At 43.3% G+C, this 19144-nt stretch overlaps 2 long non-coding RNA genes across 2 annotated transcripts in view; one reads left to right on the top strand and one right to left on the bottom strand.

Moving 5' to 3' along the window:
• LOC138300887 (uncharacterized) overlaps positions 1 to 9557 on the bottom strand; it is a 403056-nt gene extending 393499 nt beyond the window's left edge. The window contains exon 1 of the long non-coding RNA XR_011205038.1: positions 9277 to 9557. This is a non-coding gene — a long non-coding RNA (uncharacterized lncRNA). The remainder of the gene's footprint in view (positions 1 to 9276) is intronic.
• On the top strand, positions 1884 to 18593 carry LOC138300888 (uncharacterized). Its single transcript, XR_011205039.1, has 3 exons — positions 1884 to 1958; positions 3154 to 3299; positions 18290 to 18593. It is a non-coding gene; the product is annotated as an uncharacterized lncRNA (long non-coding RNA).
• The last annotated feature ends 551 nt before the right edge of the window (positions 18594 to 19144 follow it).

Genomic DNA, 19144 nt, shown 5'->3' with positions numbered 1-19144 from the left:
ACACAAGTTCTTGCATTGCAGCCTCCGAGCTCTTCGTAACCGACGTATAGCATTGACTGAGCAACGCATCCTTGATGCTGAACTTTGCATTGCATGCCTTTGTTGTTGGGATCCTTGACGATGCAGGACATCACATCGCAGCTGCTCTGAACCATCACATTGCCTCAGCTGCCCAACATATTCTTGTGCAGGACCTCGCAATACTCCATAACCAGGACTTAAGGTACTCATGTTTTGGGGGCCTACTGGGGTCCCTATAGGTGGCTTGTGCTCCATGACGATTGGTCTGAAGTTGTGACTCTGTCCCTGTCCAGCACAACCAGATATCCACAGTTGACACATTTTGCTTTTTGGCTGCATTTTCACTGAAATCTTTAAAATTGCAGATCCCCAGTTCTACTGATTGGATTTTTTTTGTTTTGGTCTTGTTTTATTTATCAAAATGTACTCTAAAATTGGCGTGGGTTTTTCTGTGTGTTGCATTTTAACTTTACTACTGTTTGAAGTGCTGCATAAATACTTTACACATTGCCTCTAAGCTAAGCCTGACTGCTCTGTGCAAGCTATCAGATGATTGAGCACAGGTTAATTTGGGGTTTGCTTTTGCTTCCATGGATTGTGGTTGCTGTTTGAGTAGGATTTCTCCCTCCCCACTTCAACCAGTAACTCAATTTCTCACAATATCAATGTTCTGCATTGTCAAACAAAGTTATATGGATTGTGGGATCAGAATAAAGAAATAAAGATGATGGTGCACACACTGTCCGTGCAAAAGCTAAACACTTGCTTATCCCTCATGTGCACCATCAATAGTGAAAGAAAATGGCAAGGTCGGCCCTGTCCACATTAAAATATGAGAAAAATTAAGGGTAAGTGTCTGACCATTTGTGTGTACTAAAAGCTAATGTAACTGCTGGCTAGCCAAGTGCCTAGGCAAAGACAATTCTCTAGTGGTGTGGTAAAAATAGAGAAAACCTCCAGACTCCATCTCATGGAATAGCTATTATGATTAAGATGCTGATGCCCAGTCCATTTTAGGTTACGTTTTCACTTTACTTATCCATTGTAATAGGAGTGGTAACATTGATACCAGAAGCATAGAGTAAATCATGGTAGAGACATGAGCCCACTCGCACATGCCTAATTGCACACAATCTCTATTTACCCCCTCACATGGCGAGTTGAACACTCTGCCTGTCACTATTACCACTGGCACAGTATTTGTTGCATTTCAGAATATTATATGGGAAATATCGGTGTGCCAAAATATTGCAGCTAAATATCAAAGACTAAAATATTGGGAAAGTATGTATATATAGATAAGTAAATATTTATGTTTCCTAACACCACATCGAAATACCCTGAAAACATATCTATACATTGTCAGGGCACATAGATTCAGTTAAGAATAGTACACTTATACATTACGTTCAATATATTTTGTTCCTCGATATTTAGGCTATGATATTTTGGCACAACGATATTTCTCACATATTTTGGTAGAACACCCAGTAGTTTTACTCTAACTGGTTTTCAGTAGTCACATGACGGTGCTAGAAGTTACAACCCTATTCTAAAAAGCTATATGGATTGCACAAACCTCTTACTATTTTGGTTTCCAGAGTATCACATGATATATATAAAAAATCACCTCGTAAAGTCCAATTTACAATTTAAAGAACAACAGAGTAAAGAAAACTGGATCTTGGAAAAGCCAAGCTCTTATAACAAAAATGAGGGTGTCACTATTTAAAGCACATGTTCTATTCACTACCTTCTAGGTTTACAGTAGTTAGGTACACCATCTGGTTTGAACAACATGGTCTTGTTTTTGGTTTAATCCCCAGTGATATGTTCATTATGAGAAATGTTGGCCTTTTGCAGGACAGTGGATCAAAGACGTGATTCTCGCAGATGGTTTACATTTGATGAGGAGTTTCTTCAGTTTTCACACACAGGTATGTCTTCTTCCATGTTTCAGTCTTATTTATTTTTATTTCGGAGATGATAACTCTATGTATAGCAGCTGCCAAAGATTTAAATTGACCTTATATGATGGATGTAATATGAGCAAGGTATAAGATTCCACTTTCATACTGTTCGGTCACGGGGCATCAACATCCATGCATGTTATATAATTGATTGAACATTGACGTAGACTCAGAGAGCAGTTAAATGTCTCCGAGCCTTCTTACACTACAGAAGACACCTATTCTATCTTAAAATCTGACTGTTTCTGTATAGGATGTTATGAAAATCCAGTATGTGTGGCGATATAGACCGTAACATGTAAGGCTCAGCTAGCCCCAAGTTTTAGTTGCCCATTGCTTCACATTTAGGCCTACTCTGAAATGCATATACAACCAAAACATGTAGACTTGAAACAGAGACTATCTAAAAAATAAAAATTGTTGGAAATCAGAAAAATAATTCAGCATCTGCTAATTGGGTTTACTGATAGTATGAATTCTTGACAGAATTGGAATCTGGAAATTTATCATAGAGGTTCTTTAAAGAATCCTTTTTGTTTCATCCTAACATGCGTGGTGCAGCCAGGTGTCTGATCATCTTACAGAGGTGCTCCATTGATACCAGTGAACTATGTGGTCAAGAACAAGATTAAACCTTGGTCGTTCATGACTGACCAGCTTGTCCATAAAAGTAAAAAAAACGACTGTGTAGCTTCTTGTCTGTCAGCAATCTGCCAAAGTACTTTTCACTGTAGAGTGATCTTAACAAAAATGGTAGTCCACTTTGCCAAAAGTTTATGTTATTAGGGGGGTGGTCATGTGCAGGTGCTTTCGTTTTTCTACCGGGATTGGTCCATCGTATTGCATTTGCTTTAGAGAGATTTTGAAGTTACTTTTTGCTTTTACACTGAAGTTTTATTTTCTTATCCATGTCCAGTGATTTCTTTAAAGTCAAATGGCTCTGACAAGTTACTTCTTTTGATGTTGAATCGTGTGATATCATCAAGTCAAAGGCCTTGTAATATCACCCAATGTAATGTACTCAAAAGTGATCAAAGGCCATGTGCCGGCAACTATGCTTCCTATGTGCATTTGGTACAATGATGTTAATGAAAAAAGTATTCAACAAAAGGCCTTTGTTAAATAAACAGCTCAGATATTACTATGCTGCGTTCTCTTTCAGATTTGGCCTTACCTTCTAAAATGAGTACTCTAGACATGAAGAGAGGGTATGACAGCTATGATGTGACGGGAAGTTTTTCATATGACAGTGAATTCACAGCCGGCGTCTTTCAGCCTAAGTTGGAGTCCATTGATACTCTTAAAGAGGTAATTTAACCACCCAGCGTCTTATTATTCTACAGATGTATTATTTAAAAACGAAGAACTACATAAATACTGATTAGGCTTGGTTAGGGCGACTGGAATAATGCAGCAATGTATCTTTAAATAATGCAACAAGGCTGACTAAATTATACAGCAAGAAAATGCAAAATATGTGGCATACTGTTGCACATTTTCTCATATAGTTAAAATCGCTATTTTGTGCTGGCATTGCTGAAGCTTGTCGCCTGAAAACCCCCTTTCCCATCCACCTCCATAAGATCCCTTCTCCCCTTATCACACCATGTCACACCCAGCATGGCAATACTTCACCTTTAACAACGACAACTCATTGGAATTGGGAGTCGTAACTCCTTGCCGTATTTTATTTAATAAAACAAAATTTGTCAACAACCAAAAACTTTACCCAGTAACCCCACATTATTTACAGTGTATGTACATTGTAAAGATGCCTAGTCTTGACACAGTCTGCTAATACATCAAATTTCCAGCCACTGACTAAATCAGTTCCTGCATATTCCAAATATCAAATATCAATGACTGTGAATGAGATCATGACTGCCTAGTGTGTCACGCATCCTCCTGCCCACCAGGATACCTACCTCGGGCACCCCTTCCACCCACAGACTCTCCTGCTCTACCCCCGGGCCTGTGCTAGCTTCCCACCACTGTATATGCGTGGGAGGTTGGCCATAAGGACCAGATGCCAGCGACTGCTCGCAATCACTGCGCCCCTTGTTGTCATTCTCCCTTCCCGCCAGCACCCCCTGGAGGGTCAAATTACCTTGCTGTCCTGCTGGGGTAATGAAAAAGTCATCCAATTGTCCCCCAAGTCATGATCTCACCCCACCACAGGCCAGCATAGTAGACCGACTATCTGGCCCCCACTCGCTCTTCCACTGCGGAAAATGGACCAAGCATGCTAAAAAATCCTCAAGCAACATGTCATTGCCCATCTTAGTAAGGTGCACCCCAACCTGGAGAAAGAAACATTCCCCTTGCATGCATCCATGTGGGATGACGGCCAGTCTTGGTGACCTGAACAACCTGGCGATTTTATTATTAATTCTCCGAACCGAGTCATTGAGCACTCTCACTGAGATGCCGCCCCTCCACTGCACAGGGGGGACGATGTTTGACCATGCATCCAACGCCTGTGGAAATTGTTTGGCCAGCCAGCCAAATTCAGAAACTACTGGTTTCCAATAGCTGACGTCAACCCAGAAGGACTAATTCATTCCCCCCAAGAAGCATTATGATGACGTCTGGTTGAGGTTAACCTCACAAGATCATTGAGTCCAAAACCAATCTTAGCTCCGTGAGGCGCAACCCTCCTTTCCCTAAAAAGGACATACGGAATCCGGCTTGGGCCGCGCGTGATGTGAAGCTAGTCTCCACATACCACTCAGCAGCACGGCAAACATACAAGTGGCCGATCACCCAAACTTATGCGACCCTGGGTGTTGCTGATTGAACTGGGAACGTTGGGACTAGAGAAGATAACAAGACAGACGGATGGTGTAAATAACCTGTATTTGTAGCATGTGCAACCTCCCATATCTCTTTTAGCAGTCTGAGGACCACCTGTCAATTTGCCGAACAGTCACTCCCGATAAACCCATTGCCACCGCAGCTGTTGCCGCCCCAATCCTGAATGAATGAGTCCCAAATTCAGATGAGCCAAAGCCCACTGTGCTCAAACTGCGCTTGAGAATCTGCATAAACTGATAGTTAGGGGTGAGCGGCCAGCATGCACTAGCATAGTACCCCGCGACCCAGTAGGGCACAAGGCTAAGCAACCCTCTAAATTAGAAACCGGACAGCACCTATTGTCCTGGGACTTACGCAGCAGTACATGGTAACCCTTCCCCTCCTGGTCCATTTTGGAATGAGGAATACTGATCACAAAGGACCCAGACCTTGCCGGCCAGTGGAGGTCCCCCATCTGCAACCACCCTATTACCTCTTTCTTGTTGCTGGCCACCAATTCACCCAATCTCAAGGACCCATAGGAGGCTAAGGTGAAGGATGCTTTAAAGAGGGCAATCTCCCACAGGGATGCACAGATCTTATCAAGGACCCCCAAGATGGCCCCCAGCCTCCCCAAGTCAAAGGATCACCTAGTATCAGACTTGACCCCCTGGAGGTGCTGCCAACACTTAATGGCCCTCCTCACCAGAAAAGATTTTGTACCATCCTGCACCCCCTGCAACTGGGCAAAAAAGGAAATTGTGGCCGTATGACGCCTCACACATGCAATTGACCTCCCATTCCCCCTCAATATTTCCAGGAAAGCCAAAACTGATGAAGCATCTGCCCAAGAGGGCTCCTCAATGTAACCCAAGTCATTAACATATGCCACCAGAGCCATCTCCTAAGCTTTTTTTGTCTTTGATGCTAAGCTGCAACAAGGCCTGATAGTCTTGGGCACCAATCTGCCAAAGATGCTCTGCGAAGGGTGTTGAGCGTTCCTCTGCTTGTGGATGGTGGGACCTGAACACCTACATCTTAAAACGGAAGAGGGCATCAGCAGCATTGTTTGCAACCCCGGCACATGTTTTGCTCTAAAATTCACGTTCAGTTGTAGACACAGTAACACAATAATTTTTAGGACTCTCAAAATCCTACTACACCTGGCCGCCTGCTGATTTATACACTCAACCACTGACATATTGTCTGACCAAAAAATTACTGACTGATTGCGAAATCTATCAGGCCAAATTGATAGTGACAACAGATTAGGGAATAACTCTAATAAACCAATGGTAATCACAAGTCCCGATTCCACCCAATCTGCAGGCCACCTCTGTGCACACCACGCTGAGACAAATAAGGGCCCAAAACCATGACTGCCCGCTGCATCAGTAAACAGGCCAAGCTCTTCATTGGACCTAGGTGGGCTCGGCCATACGACCATCCCATTGAAGTCACACAGAAAGGATTCCCAAATTCTCATGCCCTTCTTCACCTCACTGGAGAGTCTGGTGTGGTGGTGCTTAACCTTCAAGCCCAACATGGCTTGGCAAATGGACCGGGAGAAGGGGCCCCCCATGGGAATGATAGGCAGGGCAAAATTAAGCTGCCCCACCAAACACTGCAATTGATGGAGAGTAACTTTCTTTGCACACATACAGGCCCAAAGTACTTGGGAGAAAGCAAGTACTTTGTCTCTTGGCAATCTGGACACCCCCGCCACCGAATCCAATTCAATCCCCAAAAATTCCATTGTGGTGCATGGACCTACAGTTTTGTCATGTGCTAACGGAACCCAGAGTTCACGCATCAGGCTCTTAAAAACATCCAATGCATTTGCACACTGATCCGACCCAGGAGGACCCATGAATAGGAAATCATCCAAGTGATACAGCACTCACTGATGCTGCACTTTGCGCCTGAAAGCCCATTCCAGGAAGGTGCTAAATTTTTCAAAATGGGAACACAACACAGCACAGCCCATGGGCATGCACTTGTCAAAGTAGAACTGGCCCTCAAACTGGAAACCCAACAGATGAAAATCATGCGGGTGAACCGGTAGCAACGTAAAGGCGGATTCAATGTCTGATTTGGCCATCAATGCCCCAGGTCCCAGCTCCCGCAGCATTTGAATTGCCTGATCAAAAGAAGCATACTTTACTGAACAAAGAGCCCCATCTATTGCATCATTCACGGATTGGCCTCTGGGTGATGACAGGTTGTGGATCAATCCGGGTTGTTACTTAGGGACCACCCCCGAAAGGGGAAGAAACTAAATCCTGCCTCGGGGCTCAAGAAATGGACCTGCTATACACCCCAAGCTTAACTCTTTGAGAATCTTCATTCTAGCCACCTCAGGATTGGCCCGCAAGGAAAACTGGTTCTTACAGTGAGGGGATCCTGAGTAGCCCTGTGCTGGGATCCTGAAGCCCTACCTAAACCCCTCTTATAAATCTCGCTCAGCCCCCTGGTTACGGTATACATTAAGCCATGGGATGAAAGCCAGTAACTGAATAGGAGAGTGTGCTTTAGTCAAAAACTGAGAACGAGTGCCAACCTTGTTACAAACCGAGTCACCAAGTACAAATCCTACCGAATCAGAGGGTTGGCTACTGCTGGCAACTGTATCAAAGCTGCCAGCTCTATCAACACCAATAATCTTGCTCCTTGTTCCCTCTAACCCTGGATTTTTTAAACACTTAGACTCAGGATGGGAGGACTGCCCGCAGAAGGAACAGCAATGTTTTAAACGGCAGGTTCCCGCAGGACGGGTGCAAGTGCGCCTATTGAAATCCCAGCAAGCCCCTTTTTTGGCACTACTCCCGCCGGGTGGACCCGATGCGGACCCTGAACCTGCCCAAAAGGGCTGCAGCCCGTTCCCCTGCGGCTGGTTCGTGAACCAAAGCCATGCTATTATATCAGTTTGGTCCCACCGTAGACTAGGCTTATTCGCCTTGATCCTTCTAAATTCCCTATCATAGTCCTTCCCATACTCATCATGAGCACCCACAATCCTATTCTGATAGCAGGCTAGCTGAGCTCCTTGGTCATTGAAGCCCTCTGCAATGATAGACTGGTAAATTGAGAAGGCTCTCACCCAATTGTTAAGTGACTCTTCTGTCTTCCCCTTGTGAGGTCCATGTCCACACTCCCTTGAGTGCGCACACTCCTTACAATGTTTTACCTCGTCCCTCTCTGGTCCGTCAACCAGAAGATCAAAAATGTCAATGTTCACACCTTTCCAGATCTTTTCTTTAACCTCCGTGGGCACATGCAACCCCAGATGCCCTTGCTCAGAACGGATGTCGCCGAGATCTAACAATGGGGACAAGCAACGAGTATCTGAATCAGCCGCTGACTGACTGGACGAAGTTGCCACAGAGTGTTTGCCTCTTCTGACGACTTGGCTGGCTCTTGTGCAGCTATGGCTGGTGCCGGTGCACCACGCAAGCCGACGTTGGTAAATGGGTCTCTTTCACACAATCACTGCTCACTTCCCCTAAGATCCCCCCCTTCGGAGTCTTGACCACCGTTTGAGTTGTTAAGATGAGAAACCAAATGCTGCGCCTTCTCCATCACGTCTTGCCCACCTGACTCGGGTAGTGGCCACTAACCAAAGATGGGGACAGCCTTCTCTCCACCAACAGCCATGCTAATATGGATGCCAGATGCTCAACTACGTCCTGTTGCGCTACAATCCTGTTAATGGCCGCTACTGCAGGAACTACTGGCAAGCTATTCACGGTTGGCACCGGAGCACTCCCTGGTGCTATCTGATTGGGGACCTGGTTGGATCCCCCCCACCTCTTGTGGCGTAGCACTGTCGAGGGGGCCCACTAACGCAGGTGTTGCATGCTGATCTTGCGAAACGGGCACCACCAAACTATTTAAGTTTACACCAGCTTGCACTGAGACTGACTGCCCCTGCTCAGGCAATTCCATCCTACTCTCTCTGCCTTTCTTCTGCCTTCAAACTCTCTTTGGGGCAGGGGAAACGCTCCCTTAGGGGTCACACTTGCTTGCTTGGGCCTTACTGCTTGCTCACTAGAGGCAGCCTGTTGGGCCCTCAATGACGCTATGGCCTGGTCCATGGCATCCATCCGCAGCATTAAAGCTTCAAATAATTCTTCAGTGCATGAACGCTTTTCTCCTCTAGTTGCACTGTCTACCATGACGTGCTCACCTGTAATGGTCTATACCAATGAATACAGACACCGCAACTCAAATGTGCAACAAACTAACTTATAGTGCAAAAACACACTCCACTAATGGGTTACCTGGAATAATGCTGCTTGGCACCAAACAATTCCCTCTACTAGCAATTAATACTGCTTGGACCTCAGAAACAAAAGCAATGCCCAACACTCTAAAACACTGTTTGGAACCAAAAAATTCAGGATCACTTATTTGAAATATGCAACTTTACCATAATAAACCATATTAAGGCTCTGCGCTGCCCATCCTCTCAAACCCCCTTGAGGGTCCTCACCTGCAGCACCATGGCCCCCACCGGAGCCGCCACTGAGGTATACTTGGGTTAAGCGGGGAAAGCTCCAACCCATACGGCTCCTGGTGAGGCGCGTGCTGGGCTGCTTGTGCTTCAGTAAGTCTGCTGGCTGGGCTGACGGATCGGCTGCCAAAAAATCCTCAGATACTGTGAATGAAAAAAAAAAGACAAGAGAAATTGCTCCTCACTCCTTGTCCTCAGGAGCACAGTATCCGTGCGGCGAGTGACGTTAAAGAAGCCCGCTCGCCACCCGCTCCCCCCTTTTTGACAGGGGGAGCCCTGTGTGCGTCATTACCTAGCGCGCACCGGAAGCACTCAAATGCTTCCAGGCTATGCGGCCAGCACCATCAATCAGGTGCCATGCAGTGAGGGCAACCTGGGCGCAATGCAGCCCACCCCTCCTCCACTACCCGAACTCCGATAAAGGGCATCCCAAGTACCCTCAGACATTCCCTTGTAGGCGGGTGCAGTCCTACCTTCAACAGGATCTCTCTCTCCTCATGAAAGTGCAGACAGGTTGACATCTGCACTATGAAACACAGTAGCTTTTTGTTCACTTGAATGAGCTACCCTGGGGGCAGTGTAAGTTTGTGGCTGTCCTGGGGGCAGCCTATTATGGTGCACGGTCCCTGTTTGTTCCTGGTGCACCTTTTGAAAAGTGCTCCATGACACAAACAGGAAATGTGCATTGTAATCATAATACGGCCTCAGGACGGCTGTGTTTACACATGTGTGCTTTCCAATGTAAATTGACTAGGAGTCTTGTTCCTGTGTTTTGGATAATTTGAACACAACTGTGTAGAATCCCAGAAGTGCTGAGATATAGGCCCTCATTCGGACCTTGGCGGGCGGCGGAGGCCGCCCGCCAAAGTCCCGCCGTCAGGTTACCGTTCCGCGGTCGAAAGACCGCGGCGGTAATTCTGACTTTCCCGCTGGGCTGGCGGGCGGCCGCCTTCAGGCCGCCCGCCAGCCCAGCGGGAAAGAGGCTTCCACGATGAAGCCGGCTCGGAATCGAGCTGGCGGAGTGGAAGCTGTGCGACGGGTGCAGTTGCACCCGTCGCGTATTTCACTGTCTGCGCAGCAGACAGTGAAATACATTTAGGGGCCCACTTACGGGGGCCCCTGCAGTGCCCATGCCAGTGGCATGGGCACTGCAGGGGCCCCCAGGGGCCCCGCGACCCCCCCTACCGCCATCCGGCGGTACACTGGCGGGAGCCCGCCAGTGTTGCCGGTCCGACCGCGGCTTTACCGCCGCGGTCGGAATGCCCATTGGAGCACCGCCGGCCTGTCGGCGGTGCTCCCGCGGTCCTCCAACCCGGCGGTCATGGACCGCCAGGGTTGGAATGACCACCATAGTGTATTTCTATAGTATAATCCGGACATTATGAGACCTTGGACAGCTGTTTTCCACATCTCATGAGGGAGATCTCTGAAGATCTTGTTTAGCATCTTCAAGAGCGTGAAACAGGTGGCTTTTAGGCTGCAGGCCTACTGGGATACCAAAAGATACCAGTCCACCATAACACCCAGGTTGTTTACTACAGAGACATGCTAGTGGAACACACTTTAATCAAACAGCTACCAATTACTGGGCCAGCAATTAATTTGCTGCCTGAAAAAGAGCACTTTGGATTGAAACAAACTGAATTGGAGGTAGCGGCAAGGCATACAGGAGGTGACCTCTAACGAAATTCTGAAAGATGAATTGAGGAATATACAGTTTATCATCAATAGTGATGATGATTTGTATATCGTCTGCATAAAAAATAGTGTTGAAACCAAAGGAGCAGATCATATGAAACAGAAGCAGCAAGTATATATTAAAAAGTGTTAGCCCTTAATAATTTTATTGCGTTTTAGTTATTTTCTTCAGAAAGAAACTTGATAGACTATTTGAGAGCTCTTGAGAGGGTATTATATATTGTTTAAATGATTTTAGATGTAAGAAACTATCAGTAATATTGAATATTTCACATCTTGCATTGTTTGGTGCTGAGATTTAATTGGCTGGATAAGTGCAGCGCACTACCCTTATAAGCCTGTGCTACTGTTGGATTGCTCTCTTCTAATGATCTTTCTTAGCCTTATTATACGTGATGTACCATCTGTGTTCCAATCTTTTGAAATTAGATTTAGCCTCACTAGTTCATTTGCAACCCATGGTGCAGATGGTTTGTGGTGTTTAGTAACACATTGTTTAAAAGGTGCAATAAAATTCAGCACACTTTTGATCCTAACATTAAACACTGGTACAGCAGTATTCACCTCCTCACATGCTGCCCTGCCACCCATACTCAAATGTTTGCTGAAGTTGTCTGTGGATACTCTGGACCATGGATGACCCCATAAGGGCAGCAACAGATTGTCAAGAGGAGTATTACTTTTCACTGCTGAGAGATAGAAAGGGATCAGGAAATGATCTGATCATACAGGTGGAGTAGAAGTACCCACCATTTAGCCCTCAAATTGGTAAAAACTAGGTCAAAAAGTTGTCATCCAGTGTGCGTTGGGCCTGTCAGTATCTGATTACGACTCAGCATTGCTAGACCTTGGATCATGGCTTTTGCTGCGGGATCATGCGCTGAATCCAAATGAAAGTTAAGATCCCCTAACTTGGTTACCTTTAAAACATAAGGCGCCAGTTCTGTCAATTTTGTACTGAAAGACATTTATGGTCCAACGGTCTATAAGTGAGAGCACCCTTAAAAGAAAGTTGGGGATTGATCAAAAGGTTAAACAGGAGGCACTCCGCGTTATTAACTGTAGGGGTGCCAACCTTTTTATATTTGTAGTTTGCTTTGTATATTATAGTCACCCTGTCACCCAGTCATGTTAGGTCAATCACAGTGAAACATGAGGTCGTTGGAGGTAATGACATTGGAGATATCGGTGGTAGATCCTGGTTATAACCATGTTTCTGTTAAAAGAGCAGATCCCGTTTTTGATTCGTAATACACTCCCATGCCTCTAATTGATCTTTAGAAAGTAAACGAGTGTTCATGAGAAGACAGTAGAGGTAGTTGTTAGAAGAGAGTGTATCGGAACACATTTTGCAGCTAGCAGATATGAAATAAGTTTGAGCTAAGCCTACCACACATTGATAAGTCCTAAACAATGGAAGCTGACAGAACGTTTACAAGTAGAAACCAAATCTACCATCAGAGATCCAAAGACCCACAGCAAGAACAGCACTTACCCTGAAGGCCAATTCAGAGCAGTTTGGAGGCCAAGTAGGCCCTAGGTCAGTTTGTGAGCAAGGGTGAATTTCAGGCACCAGTTGAGGTCGATTTGTCGACAAGCGCAGACAACCTTGCCTTTAGCATGCCTTCGGAATGCAGACACTGCAAGATTACTCAACCAACCCTCTTGATCAGACTTTACATCACTGCAGTAAAGAGAAAAACTACACGGGAAAAAATCAAACCTTCCAAAATTCATCCATGGTGGCTGTCACTAAAATGAATGCTGTAAAGCGGAACTAATCTGCTTCTTACACCCACTGAGCAGGTAAAGTCCACAGTACAAAAGTAACAATTTAAAGTTGTATCTTTTAAAAATATAGTAAAGTCAAGTGGTCACAGAAAATTGCTCAAGCAGTACAACTTCAAGTACTTCAAAACAGGCATTTTGTTAGAGCTCAGAAAGTCAATACCTACAGTGCACACATACAGTGCTTTCTGAGCACTGACATGCAGAACAGCCCTCCTAATTAAGTGTCACCATCTGCACATCATGGCTCAAAGAGAAAACCTAGACCCCAAACTTGCATTCCTTCCACAATGGCGACCGTCTTGACATGAAAGATGGCGAGCTGAACTATTCAGCTTTTTATATACACAAAGAAGAAAGGTGCAGCAGGCAAAAGTAACAAATTAAAAACATCTTTCAAAAATATGTAAATGTCAGAAATAGTCAGCAATGAGCACATACAATACAACTTAAAGCACATCAAAATAGGAAATTTGTCAAAGCTCAGAATGTCAATAACTCAACAGCATACACACACACACACACACACACACATACACACAGTGCATTATCACACTTCTTGTCCATGCTGTTGATCAAACCACTAGATTGACTGAAGGACTTTTATCCTTTTTATTTTGTTAGACATTGCACACATTGTGTAGTCGCGCTTTGAAGTCACACTTTAAAGAATCCTGCTTGTTACAAAATAGTTAACTTTACGTCCAACTTCTTATTGATAAAAGTGCAGGTGCTCTTGGTGTTAATATTTATTTTTGCAAACATTATTATGAGCACTTTAAACGTTTGGCAGTCCCAAGTATTATTTCGTAGTTCAGCCAGAGTCTTGCACATGTGACTCATTCTTTTTGAGGTATCCAACTTTGATCCTGCATAAGGCATCTCTACAGGTCACAAAGACATGGAAGAACAATGTACACTGAAAATATTTATTTGTTTTGTGGAGTACTTTATTGAGCTAAATGCCTCTTCAGAGTACTGTATGAAGGACTGGTCCGTATGGTGGTAGGATAGGTGCATGAGGGATTCTTAATTCAAAAACATTCACAATGATGTTTGTGGTCTGTATCACCGGCCCCTGTTAAGTTCCCATCAGGAAAAAGATGGTCTCTCCCAGGGCCAACCAACAAAAAAGCCCAGAATAAATTGTACTGTAGAAAAGAAGGAGGAGCATTCATGTCAATATTGTATAGAATGTTCTTTCAATAGTGAAACACAAATAAGGTTTAAAATACCTCATAGACTTCAAACATCAGAATGCATAGAGATTCAGGACCTGATTATGACCTTGGCGGATGGGTTACTCCATCACAAATGTGACGGATATCCCGCCTGCCGTTTTACAAATTTTATAGGATATAATTGATCTTGTAACATGACAGGTGGGATATCCGTCACGTTTGTGATGGAGTATCCCATCCGCCAACATTGTAATTAGGCCCGATCTTTAACAATGAATACCACAGAGCAGATGTGAACCACAACGTTCATTCTTTATTGTTTGCTTGTATCGAGCATGCCCACATTCTTAAAATGCGAACAACGACACAGCCAATGCGTTTCGTCCCAAATCAAAGGGACTTCTTCAGGGCCCCATATTAATGATACGAGAATATCCTACTGCAACTTCTTCCTCATATTTTGTCAGATGTAGCTTCTGAAATAGATTGACAATCCCAATTGATCATGATTAATCAGGGAAGGACACCAGTTTGGATTGTGGGGCATGATTCTACAGGAAGGAGATTACCTCCAATAGGGCTGGTACCTCCTCTTCCAGTGAAGATTCCCAAACATTTGTGTATAACATGGCATGGCCATACTCAATTTTGTTGGGTGGTCCAGTAGGATCTGTTCACACACATAGGAATTCCCATCTATGAAAAACAAAGTAGACAATGCTGGTCTTTTAACGTACGTGAAAGCTACTGTGCTGTCACGATATGTTGTAGATTTCAGAACTTATCTAGGACAACACAAAAGATTGCTGCACACTTGCAACATGCGCAAGACCACTTTGAAACATTTATATATACTCCTCATGGCATTCAAGTGAACTGAATCACCATTCTGTACTGTTCCTCCTTACTGCCTGGGTCATGATAAACCTACAATAACCACTACATAGGTCCACTCTTCTTCTTTCTTCTTTGTATTTTGCAGTATTCCCACTTTCCACATTCTTTAAAAAGAAAATGAATACACTTTACATAATTGTTAGAAGATTTTACCTCGCTTTCTTATCATAAAGATTTCAGTGTGGACTTGGTATTCTACTCCAGATCAGGTGCAGTATTTCTCACATCAAAATTTTGTCTGGTGTCTTCAGACTGCGCTTCTTCAAACTAAAACCTCGTAAGCCTGATAATAAGTGCCAAGCTTTCACTTAAGAAGAGTGGAACTGAGGTGACTTAAAAGTTTTAAAGAAAATAAATCAACAAACCGACTGATTTATGGAAATCTAAACTAGTTGGGGTGACACAAGTGCCTACTTTCAGAGGTTTGGAATGTTATTATTGAGTCCCAGCCTCATACCACTTAATTCAGATAGTGAGTGCCCGAATACGCCAAATAACTATGCTCATTGTATTAATTCTCTTTTTTATATTTCTCCTTAATACATTAGTAATACAACAGTGATATTTACTGTTTTAGATATTCTGAGACAATCTGCAAACATTAGGTATGCCCCAATAATACCATATGAACAGGAAAATATATATTCATAGTAGTGTTGCATGATTAAGGAAATGTAAATTTGAAATAACCTCTATTTGTTTATTTATTTAGGATTTTTGTGAAGCACGACAACGCCAACTTTCAGGAATGACAGAAAACTGGTTGTATAGCACAGTGTATGGGATCAGAAGAAGGGTTAGAGGGTAGCTAGAATCCAACCAAGATTTGGTGTCAGCCACAATTTAGTATGCCTTCAGTCTTCAGTTCAAGATGTCCCTAAGTCAAGGGCAACCCTGTACCTATGTGACCTACTTCCTCATATCTGTGTCTAGTAGGACCACTTTTAGGTCGGTTGCAGTCATACCTAATGTGACTTAAGGTGGGAATCTAATGATCCTTGTTTTTTTCATTGATCTCTGGCCTTTGTTTCAGTCTGCCCAGTGCTTAATTTTAAAATAATGAGTTCTGGTGACCAAAGGGCTTTTCAGAAGTCTGTGGTCAGTGAAATAAAATGTTGATGCACAGAACATTAGGGCGGTATACTCCTAAATCCACCTGAGGCCTCTTTAATCTACTACTAGACACTCCCTTTTCCCCTTTAGCTCAACCTTACAGGTTCCTGCTTTCTCCTTTTCTGCTGGTTCTTTTATCTTTCTCCTTCTTTTCTGTTTGTGTGTTGTTCCCTCTCTTGCTCTCTGGAAATGTCTGATGAGTTGAAATAAGTGCTGGTCCCCACAAACGAGTGCCAGTGGCCCCCACTTGCAAACACCAGCTCAAGTTAAGCACTGTCTATGTCTCATGCTTTGTCTTTAGTGTTCTGAAATTGATCACTGACTCCACCAAGATTCATGTTTAATGTCACATGGTCACTTTTCCATATGTCATATGATATTATGTAACGCAATTCTGAAACCTGTGCCTCCTGTTGATGGGCTTTTATGCATTTCTAAATAGATTACACGCTTTACAATGACCCCCATGTGCCTCCCTCGTAACGACTCAGAATATGTTCAAGAACATAGCCATTGCAATTACTAGCCTGACCCATTGCACTACGTTAAGTTGCTTTACAAGTAACCTTAAAAACAACTTTAATCTGGTGTGTGTAAGATAGGTCTTCTTTAAATATGGTTCCCAGATTTCTGTGTAGTCAATGTTCCACGGGTTGGTTGCCTATTTAAAGAAAGTTTATTTGGAAATGTGCCTCGATCCATGATTTCAGTTTTTGCTCCATTCATGCAGGGCAAATTCTCTCTTGTTCAGTGGCAAGTGTGGTCTAGGTATCCAGCAATCATTGCAAGGAACCCGCCAGGGAAAGGCTGGGGGAAACAGGGTACACTATCCGGAGGGCAGCACTACTTGCAGCACTGCCCTGTCAGATAATGTAATCCGCCACACTCAGGCTACCTGTCGGCGGCAGCCTGGTGGTGGCGGAGGACCGCCTGTGGCGGTCTTCCCTTGTTATTTATATGGTGGTTGAGACCGCCATGCCGGAGGCAGTAATTTCCGCCGCCATCGGTGTGGCGGTCTCAACTGCCATGTACATAATGAGGGGCTAAGTTTGGGATGCTATTAGGATTACATTTTGGTTTAGCGAGGGTTAGAGTTAAGGGTACTATGTTCCTGGTTAGGATTACAGTATAGATTATGATTAAGATCAGTGCTATTAATGAGATTTGTCTAAAGTGTGAGGGTGAATGAAGTGAAAAAGTTGCAGTTGCCAACTAAAGTATTTTCAACCCAATGTCCATTTCAATACAAATGGCCATTTATGAATCATTGGGAAACAGTGATTCCCAATCAGTGTAGAAGCATTTCTTGGTAATTTTTAGAACTATTCACATTAAATCTTGAACTTTCAGTAATACAGGCAGTTATCAAAAATGTAATATGTGGCTCTGGGCAGAAGTATATGGATCAGTCAGCAGCAGTGATGAGACAAAGAAGGTATGGTGACCAGCCAAACATGAGCCGTTTCAGCCAGCAAACTATAAAGCAGATTAACCAGAAAATATGAGGCACATTAAGCAGCAATGAGCCTTTTGAGGCAGGAGGAACATTAAGGTAAGCAAGATCCCCACTGTGAGGAGATCAGCATTGATGTAAGGTAAGGACAGTAAATGAGGTAGAGTCACAATAAAAAGGAGAAGCGTAACAAGCGAGTGATACAGGTTGGGCAGTGCACTGGAAGAGGTGAACATAGATCAGTATTCTAGCCCATCACAGAAGGGGTGTTCGTTTTTTTTTTTTTTACCAGGGCACTTCCAGAGATGACATAAGGAGCACAATGTGTCCGTTTAGTTTGGTATTACTGTGAACCCAGATATACAAACAAATTGGCGCTAAAGTTTCATTATCAAAATTGTGAAATTCTTTAGTGACACCTTTTTAGTCTTGAAAAATTAATGAAAATTATCTGCCACAAAATAAAGATGAGGTCGAGATAAAAAAAAACACAGTGGAAATTAATTCTCCCATTCTACCATTGTACTGTCACTAAAGGGATGCCAAACCATTGTGAACTACAACCTCCCACTCTAGTTCTCATCCTCCTAATCCTCGCATGTTGAACCCATCCCAAGACACACTCAATTGTTGGTCACGACTCCCTTAATAAATTACAGCTTTTCCCAATTATGGTACATGTGGGAGCTTCCTAACCAACTAAAAATCTGCATTTATAAAGTGACTAAATCATAGTGACCTCTAATCACTGCCCTATCCTAAAACTTTACACCTCTTAACCAAAGTTGTTTATATTTATATGTTTACAGTAAGCACAGTGAACAACACAAATTACTTTTGTTTTATTTTCATATTTATACAGATGAAAATAAGGAGGCCCGAAATCCTTCCTTGCACCACTTCACAATAAGAAGATAAAAAGAGTGTTGATGGCGGATCATCTTTTCAACGGATGCCATGGGACTGATGCAATGAACTGAATGTCCATTTACTTTTTATTGTGTTCTTCACAGAAATTTTTTGTGAAAGTCCTGCCAGCCACCTATTTAATTTGCAAAATACGGCTTATTTTTGTCAAGGATGTGTGAGCATTTAATGTGCAGAAACCTTTCCATAATTTAACAAATTCTGCTTCATGCTCACTTCAAGAAGACTGATGAAGTCAATTCCAGTTCTATGAACAATCTTTTCTACATGATTCTTCTTTCAAGAAGATTATTTTATTTTACCTTTTATGATTACTGTTTCACATGAACAAATTGCTAAATTTAGTTTTAAAACTTTAAAAGCAATATCAGAGTTTATGCTGAGGATAACAGCTACTGTTCAATACTCAGTGATCCTTTTAATTGCACTTAGAACTTTATGAAAATCTGTTTTTTTCTGACCTACCTCTGAAGAGTTGTACTGTATGGAAGCTTACAAGTTGTTTGTTTACCTTTTTGGTAGTGTAGGAGAGCGATGAAGCATAGCAGAGCTGTTCCACATTGAAGACAGACAGGTGGGCTTGCCTACGAACATTTAGTAACTATTTATTTTTTTAGATTTAAGCAGATTTCTATCAATTAATGCATACTTATTAATCCAATAATGACATTTGATTGGCTAAAAGGAATCACAGAGTAATCGGTTAAAACTCATAGTCACAACATATATTATATTAAAGACTAATAGTTTTGTAATTGATATTGAGCTCCTCTATGTGTTGTTTATTTCA

This window comes from Pleurodeles waltl, chromosome 6 (genome assembly GCF_031143425.1).
Source record: "Pleurodeles waltl isolate 20211129_DDA chromosome 6, aPleWal1.hap1.20221129, whole genome shotgun sequence".
Lineage (NCBI taxonomy): Eukaryota > Metazoa > Chordata > Amphibia > Caudata > Salamandridae > Pleurodeles > Pleurodeles waltl.
This window is presented reverse-complemented; position numbering and strand designations above follow the sequence as displayed.